Raw genomic sequence first — 15,590 nt, 5'->3', positions numbered from 1 at the left:
CAAGGCTGATCTGTACCTCAACTCCAAATATCTGCCTTTTCTCTACATCCCATGAAACCTATAGCTAACAAAAATTTAGTCATCTGAGTCTTGAGTACAAAAATGAAAGCTGATACTCCAGTGCAGTCCCAATGGAGTGCTGCACCGTCAGGGGTGTCATCTTTCAGATGAGATGTAAAACCAAGATCCTGGTGGTGTAAGAGATTGCTTAATCCTATTTCAAAGAAAAACAGGGAATTTGTCCCGGACAATGCTTATCCCTGAATCAACGTCACAAGAACAGATTATCTGGTCTTCATCACTTTGCTGTTTGTGGGAGCTTGCTGTGCATAAATTGGCTGCTGCATTTCCTACATTACAACAGTGACCACTTTAAAAAGTACTTCATTGGCTGCAAAGTACTTTGGGGCATCTTGAGTCTTTATGGGAACCTCTAAATAAATATAGATTCAAGTTTCCTTTCTTTCTATACTTATCCCACTTCCTGCACCAAACCAGCTAATCTATACCCATGAACTTTGTAAGGATATTCCATTTTTAGAATGAGCAATTAAAGATATGTTCTGAATTGAATTTTTCTTCTCTCATTCCCCTATTTAACTTGTGCAACAGTTACTGGACTGAGCAAAGGCTGGTCCAAGATTATAAATGTGCTTCTTTTACAAACCCCTGATCCTACGCCTGTACCTTGGGACTAGTTGATAATCTAATCAACCAGCAACACTCAGCTGCTTTTGCACAGCTGCATGTGGGAGGTCTTGCACAGAAGCAGAAAGGTTGCTTTTACTCCTAACGGGACAGCAAACCTGCTTGGGAAGTTCTCATTCTTGTTTGTCTGCACTTTGATAATTTGCAACAAGCAGTGTCTCAAAAAAACGGTTCTCTGTCCCCTGCAGCTGCAACACTGGTTGTTACACCCAGTGGAGAGGAAGCACCCCAAACACTCCATCTGGAACATTCTGTGAGTGTTTTGGAACTTCGCCCAATTGGCTGGCCATTCTTGGGCGTGAGACCACACAGTGTCAACAGGATATACCCACATGGTAGGCATCACAACAGACCCCACTCATATCCGTACCTGATAGCTACTTGTGGCATTGTCAGAGTCAACAGTCCTACAGTTTTACTAAATAGAAAACACACCCTCCACTATGTTTTCATATGACTTCAACTATCTAGAGCTGTTCAGATTCCTGAAAACTGAGTCTTCAGGTTTTATTTTTAGCACAGCTTTTAGGGCTTGACAATGTATTTTAGTTATTTTTTGAAATGAATCAGGCCATTCAGCCCAACTGGTCCAAGCCAGTGTTAATGCTCCATATGAGCCTCTATACCATGCTTCATCTAATCTTATCTGCACACATTTTTGCTCCTTTCTCCCTAATATGTTTATCTAACTTCCCCTTAAATGCATCTATGCTATTCACCTCACCAACTCCTTGTGGCAGCAAGTTCCACATCCTAACCACTTTTCCTCCTCATTGGTGACTAAATTATAGTCTTGACCCCTCATTGCAAGACTTGAACACATAATCTAGGTGGACATTTTAGTGCAATACCTAGGGAGTGCTTCACTGTCAATGTTTCACTGGCATCTGTTGGATGACATTTTAAATCAAGACCTGTCTGCGCTCTCGGGCAGAAAGATCCCACGGCACTATTTTGAAGAAAAGCAGGGAAATTATGCCTGGTGTCCTGGTCAGTATTTATCCCTTCATCAACATCATTAAAACAGATAACCTGATCATCATTACATTGCTGCTTGTGGGATTTTGCAGTGCACAAATTGGCTGCTACTTTTCCTACACTGCAACAGTGAGTATCCTTTGAAAATACTTCATTGGTTGTAAAATGCTTTGGGATGTGGAAGGTGCGATACAAATGCAAGTCTTTCTTTGAATAGCAACCAGCAGACAGAAACCAGGGTGATTTTTCCCATCACTAACCTGGCAACAGCGAGATCAATTATAGGCCCTCTGTCTCTGATGAAGTCCTAGCTGAAATCAGCTAATGCAGCACAGCCCAGGATTACACTCAAGATCTCTCTGGTTCAGTAGCTCATCAGTCTGGTACAGTCCAATTTTTTGTTGTCACGTGCCACTTAGGTATGTACCATTGGAGCTTCAACGACAACAACCTGCATTTAAGTGGTGCCTTTAGCATAGTAATTTCTCCCAAGCTGCTTCATAGGAATGTAACCAGACAAAAAAAACCTGAGTCAAAGAAGGAGATATTAGGAGAGATAACCAACAGCTTAGTCAAAGAGGTGGGTTTTAAGGAGAAGAGAGGTATTTTGGGAGGGATTTCTAGACCTTAAGACCTAGATGGCTGAAGGTACAACTGCCAGTAATGAGCAAAGGACATTGGGGTGCACAATAGGCCAGAATTGGAGGAATGCAAAGAGATGTCAGAGCGTTCTATGGTTGAAAGAGGCTTCAGAGGTTGAGAGCAATGATGCAACGGAGGGATTTGAACATGAGGATGATTATTTGAGGGATTGCCCAACTAGGGGATGCTGGCATAGCAGCAACATTACCAGAATAGTAATCCAGAGACCCAGGCTAAAGCTCTGGGGACATGGGTCCAAATCTCACCACGGCAGCTGGTGGAATTTAAATTCAATTAATTAATAAATCTAATGGTGACCATGAAACTATCAGATTGTCATAAAAAGCCATCTAGTTCACTAATGCTCCTTTAGTGAAGGAAATCTGTTGACCTTACCTGGTCTGGCCTACATGTGACTCCAGACGCACACAATGTGGTTGACTCTTAACTTCCATTGGAAATGGCCTAGTGAGCCACTTTTTTTGTACCAAACTGCTGGAAAAAAGTTGAAAAGGATTCAAACTCGGGGCACCACCCAGCAATCAACCTAGACACTGGAAACAACAATGGCCCACCCTGCCTAGTTGACCCTCCAAAATTTCCTTCCCAACATTTGGGGGCTTTTGCCAAAATTGGGAGAGCAGTCCAACAGATTAGTCAAGCAACCGCCTGACATAGCCATATTCACCAAATCATACCTTACAACCAAAGTCCCTCACCATCCCTTTGTATGTCCTGTCTCAGGTGGCAGCACAGTGATATATGGTGGGGGGACGGTAGCCTTGGGAGTCCTCAACATTGACTCCAGACCCCACGAAGTCTCATATAGGCATCAGGTCAAACATGAGCAAAGAAACCTCCAGCTGATTACACCTACCTCCCCTTCACAGCTGATCAACCTGCACTCTGCCACTAGGAAGAAGCACTGAGGGTACCAAGTACTCTGGTTGGAGCACTACTACTGACAAAGCTGGCTGGGTTGTGAAGGACATATCTGCTAGACTGGGGCTGCAACAGGTGGTGAGAGACACAACAAGTGGGAAAAATCTACTTGACCTCGCCTGTCACAGATACATCAATACATGACATTATTGTTAGGAGTGACCACTGGCAGAGGTGCCAAGTGGGAGATCCATCTCAGTCTCCACCTGAGGTCTCCAGCATCATAGATGTCAGTGTTCAAACAATTCAATACATTCCACATGATACCAAGAAAAGGCTGAAGGCACTGGGTACAGCAAAGGCAACATAGTGATAGTGTCACTGGACTAGCAATCTAGAGGCCCAGAGGATTAGCCTGGAAGTATAATGTGGAAAAAAGTGCAGTTATCCACTTTGGCAGAAAGAATAGAAAACCATAATATTATTTAAATGGAGAGAGATTATAGAATGCTGCAGTACAGAGGGATCTGGGTGTCTTCGTACATGAATCACAAAAAGTCAGCATGCAGGTACATTAAATAATTCGGAAGGCAAATGGAATGTTGGCGATAGAGTATAAAAGTAGGGAAATCTTGCTACAACTGTACAGGGCATTGGTGAGACCACACCTAGAGTACTGTGTGCATTTTTGATCTCCTTACTTAAGGTGGGATTTAATTGCGTGGGAGGCAGTTCAGAGATGAAGGGTAAAAGCAAAATAATGCAGATGCTGGAGATCTGAAATAAAAACAGAAAGTACTGGAAAAACTCAGCTGAGGAAAAGTGCTATTGGACATGAAACGTTAACTCTGTTTCTCTCTCCACAGATGCTGCCAGACCTGCTGAGGTTTTCTAGCACTTTCTGTTTTTATTTCAGAGATGAAGTGGTTGTCTTATTGGTTGTCTTAAAGGTTGAGCAGGTTGGACCTTTACTCATTGGAGTTTAGAAGAATGAAAGGTTATCTAATTGAAATGTGGGGGATTGACAGGGTAGATGCAGAAGGGATGTTCCCGCTTGTGAGGGAACCTAGAACTTGAGGGAATAGTTTCAGAATAACAGGTCTCCCATTTAAGACAGAGATGAGAAGTAATTCTCTCATGAATCCTTGAAATTCTCTTCCCCGGAGAACATTAGAGGCAGGGTCATTGAATACATTCAAGCCTGAGTTATGGACAGATTTGTAAACTACAGGGGAGTCAAGGTTTGTGGGGAAGAGGCAAGAAAGTAGTGATGAGACCAACGGAATACTAAGGGTGTGCTGCATTGTCAGAAGTGCCATCTTTCAGAACAGTTATTAAGCCAGTTCAGCCCGTGCAGGTGGATGTCACAGACTCAAAGAGCAGCTTCGCCTGGGTGTCCTGGCCAACATTTAATCCTCCTCAAAATAGATTAACCGTTTTTTTTATTTCATTGTGATTGTGGGACTTCACTGTGCAGAAATTGGTTGCTGCAGTCATGCACCTAGCCACAGTTCATGTCATTTTGAAGTATTTCAGTAGCTGCAAAACTTTGGGATGTCAAAGTTGCTATATAAATGCAAGTTGTTTCTTCTGACAAGTTTGCGCAGGTTGTATAAATATCTATATAGGGATTCTCGTAAATCTTTTGTTCCATTTTACCCTGGCTAGATCCTCTTTCATCCCATTGTAATTAGCCCTCTGCTTAGACTGCTCCTTGTTCTTCTCCATTATTAATCTAAACTTATGATATAATGATCACTCTTACCCAAGTGTTCTCCCACAGACACTTGGTCCACTTGGCTCATTCCATTCCCCAGCACTAGATTCAGCAAAGCTTCCTCCCTAGTTGGGCCGAGAACATGCTGGTCAAGGAAATCCTCCTGAACACATTTCAGAAATTCCTCCTTCTCCTTACCCTTTACTCTAACATTATCCCAATCGATATTTGGGTAATTAAAATCCCCAATTTCACCACACTTTAGTTCTTACACATCCCTCTGATTTCCCTGCAGATTTGCTCCTCCGTCTGTCACTATTTGGAGGTCTATAGAATACCCTCAGCAGCTTGCTCATTCCCTTTTTGTTTCTCAGTTCTGACCAAATGGATTGTATCTTTGTCCCTCAAGTCCATAATCTCTTTCCAGCGCTACAATGTTTTCCCAATCAATACTGCCACCCTACCTCCCTTTTTACCTTCCCTATCTTTTCTGAACATCTTGTGAGCTTGAATATGAAGTGCCCAATGCTCACCAATTTTAAACCATGTTTCCATTACATCATATTCCCACACTGCCATTTGTGCTTGTAGCTCAGCAAACTTATTCACTAGACATTGTCCATTTACATACATGTGTTCTGAACTTGTCTTTGTATTCCCCGTAGACCTTCTTAGTCCACTTCTATCTACTGTAGTACTTCCTTTTCTAATACTATCTAACAGTCTCAATCGTTTATCCATCTTATTACTCTTTTCTACTTTTCTATGCTGGTGCCCACACCCCTGCTAATTTCGTTTAAACCCTCCCCAACTACGCTAGTGAACCTCCCCATGAGGACATTATCCCAGTTCTTCTGAATAGGTGCCTCCTGCCCCAGGACTGGTCCCAATGTCAAAAGAATCAAAAGCCCTCCTTCCTGCACTATGCTTCCAGCCACATTTGATCCTCCCTCTCTTCCTATTTATACTGTAACACGTGGAAAATTCGGTTTCCCCTTCTCCTTTGTCATTGTCTAGAAATTTGATGAGCTTGTGTTGAGTCAAGTGGCTAATGTCAGGTACAAGCAGTGAGGATCCAAAAACAACCTTTAACAGCTTTAAGCTTAAGTAGCAGCCATTCCTGAGGGCTCTTGACAAATAGTTTCTCGGAAGTCAGGCTATACCTTGTCATAGGGTTTTTCCATTCACTAGAGATGTCATTCAAAACAGTTAAAGCAGGTTAATGCCTAACCCAATCACTGTATAATGGGTTATTTTCATTTAAGGTTCTCAAGGTTTCTCCTGATGAATTCTGCTATTTCGTATGGTTACTGCTTTGTCATTCTTTTAAAAAATGAACAGTAAGCTTTCCTGTTGCTAATTCATTGGGACCTAGATTATCTAGAATTTCCATCTCATTCATTTCAAAGCTGTTGATTTCACTTGGTTTATCGATATTCAGTGAATTATATTTTAGTAAATTAACAGTATCATCTTCATTCTCAATTTTGACTGCATTATCATATTTTATGCTTACATAGGAACAGGAGGAGGCCATTCTGCCCTTCAAGGCATTAATGTTCCGGCGTTCAGTTGGACGAGAGGCTCACATTTCCACTATCCTTGTGTGAAAAGTGTTTCCTGATTTCACTTCTGAGCAGCCTAGCTTTATGTTTACGATTGTACTCATTGCCTGTAATACCCCATCAGAAAAAATAATTTCGCTCTAGCTATCTTATCAAATCTTTTATCGTTTCAAACACCTTGATTAGATCGCCCCTCAACTCTTGAAACTCCAGAGAATACAAATCTAGTTTATACAACCTGTTCTCATTGTTTCAAGGAGGTTTGACTCAAGTCTACAAATGACTTGAGATAGGTGGTATAGTTTTACTAAAAGTGATTTACTTACACTATTTACAAGGTGTCATAGTAAGTACATGGTTTCAGGGGCACAGACTACTCAGCATCCTCTTGGTTGTCTAATCTCTGATGTCACAGTTACACATTAATATCATCATTAACAAAACCATTAACCCATTATGCTACGTTTCCACTCTTCCCCCTCCCCCCACCCCCACCAGCCCAAGTATAATCTCAAAACTGTTAAATCGCTTTGTTAAACTATTTACAAAACTATTTACATTCCTATCAACTCCCCCCGCCAAACTTATAATGTCATAGGTTAAGCTTGTCAGGTGCTTTGACAACTCTCCCTGATCTCTTCTTGAGTAATGAAATCCTTTCAGCTCTGGTAACATTTTGGTGAACCCGCACTACACCCCCTCCAAAGCTTGTACATTCTTCCTGAGGTGCAATGCACAAAACTGAATACAGTACTGCAGATGGGATTTTGACCAAGGGATCCCGCATAGCTGAAGTATCACTAGTTCCTCATCTTCATATTCCAGCCAATATTCCATTAGTTTTATTGACTCCTTACCTAGAATTTAAAGTGCTGGTATAAACCAGCCCAACATCGTTTATGCTCCACACAAGCTTCAAGCCTTTTCGCCTAATCCCATCATCACATTCTTTTATTCCCCTCTCTCTGTTTCCCTTATGCTATTCAAGCTCAATCACTGCTTGTGGTTCCACATTCTCATCATTCACTAGGTAAAAAATGTTTCTCCTGAATTCCTTATTAGTGACTATCTCATATTTATGTTTTAGTTTTGGATTCTCCACAAGTTGCAACATCTTCTCTACATCTTCCCTGTCAATCACTTCCAAAATTTTTTTTATTAGGTAACCCTCTCAGCCTTCTTTTTTAGACCATAAGACATAGGAGCAGTAACTAGGCCATTCGGCCCATTGAGTCTGCTCCACCATTCAATCATGGCTGATAAGTTTCTCAACCCCATTCTCCCGCCTTCTCCCCGTAACCTTTGATCTCCTTACCAATCAAGAACCTATCTATCTCGGTCTTAACTACACTCAATGACCTGGCCTCCACAGCCTTCTGTGGCAATGAATTCCATAGATTCACCACTCTCTGGCTAAAGAAGTTTCACCTCATCTCTGTTCTAAAAGGTCTTCCCTTTACTCTGAAGCTGTGCCCTTGGGTCCCAGTCTCTCCTACTAATAGAAACATCTTCCCCACGTCCACTCTATCCAGGTCTTTCAGTAGTCTGTAAGTTTCAATCAGATCCCCCCTCATCCTTCTAAGCTCTATCGAGTATAGACCCAGAGTTCTCAAACGTTCCTCATATGTTAAGCCTTTCATTCCTGGGATCATTCTCGTGAACCTCCTCTGGACCCTCTCCAGGGCCAGCACATCCTTCCTGAGATACGGGGCCCAAAATTGCTCACAATATTCTAAATGTGGTCTGACCAGAGCCTTATAATGCCTCAGCAGCACATCCCTGCTTTTATATTCTAGTCCCCTTGAAATAAATGCCAACATTGCATTTGCCTTCCTAACTACCGACCCAGCCTGCAAGTTAACCTTAAAAGAATCCTGGACCAGGACTCCCAAGTCCCTTTGCACTCCAGATTTCTGAATTCTCTCCCCATTTAGAAAATAGTCTATGCCTCTATTCTTCCTACCAAAGTGCATGACCTCACACTTCCCCACGTTGTATTCCATCTGCCACTTCTTTGCCCAATCTCCTAACCTGTCTAAATCCTTCTGCAGCCTTTTAGAAACTACAGCCCCAGCCTGTTCAAGCTTTTCTGATAGTTTCAGATTCTCAGTTCTGACATTATCTATGTAAATCTTCTTTCCACCTTCTCCAGAGTCTATATCATTTTTGAATATGGAGACCAGAACTGGGCACAGTACTTTTAATGAGGTCTAACCAAGGACATATGCTTCCCACTTTCAGTCTCATGCCCTTATACTTTTTAAGTACTGTACTGAAAGAATTTCTTCTTGTTGTGTTTTATGTTTGTGGCCATTCTTTGTTCCTTTTCATTTATTTCTGTGATTTCATAAAGTCATCCTGGCCCCTTCCTTCCTGCAGTATTTGTAGCATTGATTTGCTCGCTTTATGTGAGTGTTCCACTTCCTACAGTAGTATCATTGTCTTTCAGAGCAGGATTTCCAAATTTTCTCCTCATCATGTGACATTCTGGGTCATTGGCTTGTACACACATAAGGGATGTGACAACATTGATCAGAGTCAAAAACAAAAACAGAATTACCTGGAAAAACTCAGCAGGTCTGGCAGCATCGGCGGAGAAGAAAAGAGTTGACGTTTTCTTCTCCGCCGATGCTGCCAGACTGCTGAGTTTTTCCAGGTAATTCTGTTTTTGTTTTGGATTTCCAGCATCCGCAGTTTTTTTGTTTTTATTATTGATCAGAGTCATTTCATCAACAACCTCAGGCAGCAAGGAGGAAATGTTTATTTCATCATTCCAGATTTAGACCCAAATTCCAGAGCGAACAAACACCATTGCAATGACATTTTGAAAAATACACCTTTAAAAGCTGAACTACACAAACTCCCTTCAGGAACATCTGCTTCTGTTTATTTCTGCAGGCTCAACAGCAGAAGTTTGATCTTCGAACTATTAGTTCTGGCTTAAGAAGCATTTTGGTTCTATAAACTTTTTTCCCAGGACTTCACTAATTCAGTACTTAGGGTAACAGAGAACAGTATTGTGTTATGTGATCCCAAATCAGTTGGATCATAAAGGCTCAAAAAATCACGCCTACCCAGTGCTGAGTGAGAAAATACCAGCTGGGTAACAGTGGGGCATTTTACTTGGGCTCAATGCTGCAGTCTGGGGAGAGGATGAAAGTTTGGCCCAGTTTTCTCTCTTGATTTGATTCAATGAACCCCTTGCTGGAAACAGTTTACAGGTGGTGAAGGCAGAATTGAATTCAGATGTGATCCCAAAAAAGGGACTGTATTTATACAGTGCCCTGCACAACTTCAGTATGTCCCAAAGAGCTTTACAGCCAATGAAGTACTTTCGAAGTTTAGTCACTGTTGGAATGTAAGAAACATGGCAGCCAATTTGAGCACAGCAAGCTCTGAATAACAGCAATATGATAATGACTACACAAACTGTTTTTAATGTTGTAGAATGAGGAATAAATACTGCAGCACATCAGAGAGAACTTCCCTGCTCTTCTTCCAATAGTGCCGCTGGATCTTTTTTTACATCCACCCGAGGGGGCATACAGGATCTTGGTTTAAAGTCTCATCCAAAAGAAGGCTCCTTCAGTACTGCACTAGGCGCATCAGCCCAGATTACAAGCTAAAGTCTCTGGAGTGGGAGTTGAACCCACAACACGCTGAGCCATGACCGACAATTCACCCTCCCCACACTCTCCGTCTCTCAAAGATGAAAAGTAGCCACTTGGGTAGTGTGTCAATGCCCAACAAACCAAACACCAGCATGAGTCAGTGCATTGAGGGGTAGAGGGAACAAAAAATAAAATTGGCATGGTTCAGTGCTTGTTTTGCTCAGAAGTGTTTTTCCTCCTTGCCTCAGTGATCCTGAAAGGATTAGCATAGTAAACATGTTCTTGGCCAACTTCCATAGCACCCTGCTGTTAAGTTCAAGGAGCTGTTCGGTCAGCTAGAACTGATCCGGGACATAAAACGTTTCTCGGACTGCTGTTCCCGTCACATTCTGAAATCCACTCTCAGTGCCATGCGCCGCCATATGAACACACTCGACCTCTCCCTCCAGCAGCACCGCCGTACCCTTTTTCAAAGCTGCGCGTGCCCCCAGTTTCATTTTATCCTTCGGCTCATCCGACGCCTCAACAAGAAACTTTTTCTCTTTCTCTCAAGTGCTAAGGAACGCAAGCTCCAACAACTCATCGACACCAACACCCATCTAGGACCCTCCACCCCTGCCTGTCCCTCCGTCCCCACCCCATCTTCCAATCCCAACCCCAGCCGTGTATTCACTATACCCCCTGACCTTCCCCTCTCCGATGCTGAACGTTCAGTGCTCAGCAAAGGACTTAGTTTCATACCCTTACGCCCTCACCTCAATGAATTTCGGGCTCGGCATGATACTGAACTCTTCTTCCGCCGTCTTCGTCTCCGGGCTCACTTCTTTGGGCAGGAGTCCTCTCCCAGTTCAACGGATCCTTTTACCCATCTTCAATATTCTCCCTCCACCTGGACCCCTCCCTCTGGATTCTTACCTTCTCTCGATCTTTTCATTGAGAACTGTCGACGCGACATTAGTCGTCTCAATTTCTCTGCTCCTCTCACCCATTCTAACCTGTCTCTCTCTGAACTTACTGCACTCCATTCTCTCAGGTCCAACCCTGACATTGTCATCAAACCCGCTGACAAGGGTGGTGCTGTTGTTGTCTGGCGCACTGACCTCTACCACGCGGAGGCTGAGCGTCAACTCGCAGACACTTCCTCCTACCTCTCCCTGGACCATGACCCCACCACTGAACATCAAGCCATTGTTTCCAGGACTGTCACTGACCTCATCTCCTCTGGGGATCTCCCTCCCACAGCTTCCAACCTGATAGTTGCCCAACCTCGGACGGCCCGCTTCTATCTCCTACCCAAAATCCACAAACAGAACTGCCCCGGTAGACCGATCGTCTCAGCTTGCTCCTGCCCCACAGAACTCATTTCTCGTTATCTTGACTCCCTTCTCTCTCCCCTTGTCCAGTCCCTTCCCACCTACATCCGTGATTCCTCTGACACCTTACGTCACATCAACAATTTCCAGTTCCCTGGCCCCTACCGCTTCCTCTTCACCATGGACGTCCAATCCCTCTACACCTCCATCCCCCACCAGGATGGTCTGAGGGCCCTTAGCTTCTTCCTCGAACAGAGGCCCGAACAATCCCCATCCACCACTACTCTCCTCCGTCTGGCTGAACTTGTTCTCACGCTGAACAATTTCTCCTTCAACTCCTCTCACTTCCTCCAAATAAAAGGTGTGGCTATGGGTACCCGCATGGGCCCCAGCTATGCCTGTCTCTTTATGGGGTATGTGGAACATTCCTTGTTGCAGTCCTACTCCGGCCCCCTTCCACAACTCTTTCTCCGGTACATCGATGATTATTTCGGTGCTGCTTCATGCTCTCGTCAGGACTTGGAAAAATTTATTAATTTTGCTTCCAATCTCCACCCCTCCATCATTTTCACGTGGTCCATCTCTGACACTTCCCTTCCCTTCCTTGACCTCTCTGTCTCAATCTCTGGTGATAGACTGTCCACCAATATCCATTACAAACCCACCGACACCCACAGCTATCTCGACTACAGCTCCTCACACCCCACTTCCTGTAAGGACTCCATCCCATTCTCTCAGTTCCTTCGCCTCCGTCGCATCTGTTCCGATGATGCTACATTCAAAAACAGTTCCTCTGACATGTCCTCCTTCTTCCTTAACCGAGGTTTTCCACCCACGGTCGTTGACAGGGCCCTCAACCGTGTCCGGCCCATCTCCCGCGCATCCGCCCTCACTCCTTCTCCTCCCTCCCAGAAACATGATAGGGTCCCCCTTGTCCTCACTTATCACCCCACCAGCCTCCGCATTCAAAGGATCATCCTCCGCCATTTCCGCCAACTCCAGCATGATGCCACTACCAAACACATCTTCCCTTCACCCCCCTTATCGGCATTCCGTAGGGATCGCTCCCTCCGGGACACCCTGGTCCACTCCTCCATCACCCCCTACTCCTCAACCCCCTCCTATGGCACAACCCCTTGCCCACGCAAAAGATGCAACACCTGCCCCTTCACTTCCTCTCTCCTCACCGTCCAAGGACCCAAACACTCCTTTCAAGTGAAGCAGCATTTCACTTGCATTTCCCCCAACTTAGTCTACTGCATTCGTTGCTCCCAATGTGGTCTCCTCTACATTGGAGAGACCAAACGTAAACTGGGCGACCGCTTTGCAGAACACCTGCGGTCTGTCCGCAAGAATGACCCAAACCTCCCTGTCGCTTGCCATTTTAACACTCCACCCTGCTCTCTTGCCCACATGTCTGTCCTTGGCTTGCTGCATTGTTCCAGTGAAGCCCAACGCAAACTGGAGGAACAACACCTCATCTTCCGACTAGGGACTTTACAGCCTTCCGGACTGAATATTGAATTCAACAACTTTAGGTCGTGAGTCCCCTCCCCCATCCCCACCCCCTTTCTGTTTCCCCCTTCTTTTTTTTTCCCAATAAATTATAAAGATTTTCCTTTTCCCACCTATTTCCATTATATAAAATAAAAAAAAAAACCCACTAGAGCTATACCTTGAGTGCCCTACCATCCATTCTTAATTAGCACATTCGTTTAGATAATATCACCAACTTTAACTTTAACACCTATGTGTTCTATTGTACTATTGTTGTTGACATCTTTTGATGATCTGCTTCTATCACTGCTTGTTTGTCGCTACAACCACACCAACCCCCTCCACCTCTCTGTCTCTCTATCTCTCCGCCCCCCACACACACACCTTAAACCAGCTTATATTTCAGCTCTTTCCTGGACTCGAACTCAAGTTCTGTCGAAGGGTCATGAGGACTCGAAACGTCAACTCTTTTCTTCTCCGCCGATGCTGCCAGACCTGCTGAGTTTTTCCAGGTAATTCTGTTTTTGTTTTAGAACTGATCACAGTTCAGACTGAATCACAAATTTGCTGACCAGTTGCGAATCTGTACTGCACATTGTTAAAGCATGAGTTTATTGTCTTCTCGTAAATTCAGAGGGAAAGCTTTAAAAGTTCTATTTTCAAAAGTTTGGCTTTTCCCACCTATTTCCGTTATTTTTAAATCTTTTATGCTCTCCCCACCCCCACTAGAGCTATACCTTGAGTGCCCTACCATCCATTCTTAATTAGCACAATTCGTTTAGATAATATCACCAACTTTAACACCTATGTGTTCTTTTGTTCTGTTGTTTGTGACATCTTTTGATGATCTGCTTCTATCACTGCTTGTTAGTCCCTACAACCACACCAACCCCCTCCACTTCTCTCTCTCTCCCCCCCAACACACCTTAAACCAGCTTATATTTCAACTCTTTCTTGGACTCGAACTCAAGTTCTGTCGAAGGGTCATGAGGACTCGAAACATCAACTCTTTTCTTCTCTGCCGATGCTGCCAGACCTGCTGAGTTTTTCCAGGTAATTCTGTTTTAGTTTGGCTTATTGCTGACATGTAGCAATTACATAAAAATATACCAGTACAATGAAATGTCTTGCTTCTAGATCAGAAAAGACTTCATTTCCATAGCTCCATTCATCACCTCAGGATAATACAAAAGCGTTTTACAACTAATGAAGTATTTTTGAGATGTAGTTGTTTTTGTGAAGTTGGAAGCCCCTCAACCCAATTGCACACAGCAAGCTCCTAGAAAAAGTAATGTGATAATGACTAGATAATTATTTTAGTGACATTGATTGAGGGATAAATATTGGCTAGAAAACTTGCTCTTCTTTGAAATAATAGAGCTCCTTTCGGTGCACCTGAGGGAGCAAGCAGGGGTTCAGTTTGAAGTATTATCCGAAAGACAGCACCTTGCAACAGTCCAGCACTCCCTCAGTACTGGCACTTCAGTGAGGCACAAGTTCTGAGTAACAAACAGGCCTACCCTTCTGACATCCTTACCCAGTCTAGCCTATACATGACTCCAGTCCCAGACCAATGTATTTGACTCTTAACTGCCCTCATAAGTGACCCAGCACTGCTTTCAGTGGCTCAAGAAGGTGGCCCACCACTATCTTCTTCAGGGCAACTCACGATGGGCAATAAATATCAGCCTTGTCAGCCATGCCCACTTCCTGAGAATGAATTAAACATAACTAGCGGAAAGTGTTCCATTCCATGAATTTTGAGTGCTAAAAATAAATTGAATAATGACCTCAGATGTTCCACTTCAAAACCAAACGTAAAAATCTACATTTAAAACAAATCAATCTTTATTGATCCCTGTTAAATAAATTTTAGTTACAAGTTTTTAGTTGTGTCAATAACATGAATGTGAGCATTGTACAGCACCATTTCATATTTAATGTCAATCAGTATCAATGTAATGCTCCATTTTTACACTGTTAGAATTATTTAAAAGTGCATATTATTCAGCTTATGATCACTCAGCTTATCCAATACAGATGTTTTTTTCTCTGGAAATCAGTAGAGCTCCCATCAGAATGACACGGGACGTGTGATGTATCCAGATTTTTGAAGAGTTGTCAGAGAGCAGGGACGATCCCAGGGTTTGGGGTGGGGGAGTTGGGCATAAGCCATACTAAAAAAAATGCTTTCAAGAAATCTCAGCGTGGCTTGTTAGGATCCCTTTATCCCTGTACTGAATCAGACTCATTTACAACTGACTGCAATCAGAAGACCCGCTTTGTAAAAATTAATTCCAAACATTCTGGCAGAAAGCAGCAACAGTTTAAAATCATGATCTTTTGTTCCTTGATTTTGCTCCATCTCCCTCTGTGATGCCGTGCCACCACAGGGGACACTTTTCCATAGAGGAAGGGAAGAAAATAATGAGGAGGTCACTTCATGCCACCTTGTACCAGCTGGTAAAAGGGCAGCTTTGGCAAAGTCTGAAGGACATCAGTGCCTAGTCCCTCAGGCTTTCAACAGGAGAACAAAGGATTAAAAACAAATCAAGCTCATGTTCCACCTCGCTCAGTCCAACTTCTTTCTTTTGAAAGGGGCTAGTTAGCCTGATCAAACTGGGGCATATAAACTGCCACCGGATTGGCTCAATTTTCACTCGCTTCCTCTACTGAC

Source organism: Carcharodon carcharias, chromosome 31, assembly GCF_017639515.1.
Source record: "Carcharodon carcharias isolate sCarCar2 chromosome 31, sCarCar2.pri, whole genome shotgun sequence".
Taxonomy (NCBI): domain Eukaryota; kingdom Metazoa; phylum Chordata; class Chondrichthyes; order Lamniformes; family Lamnidae; genus Carcharodon; species Carcharodon carcharias.
Note: the sequence above shows the minus strand (reverse complement) of the source record.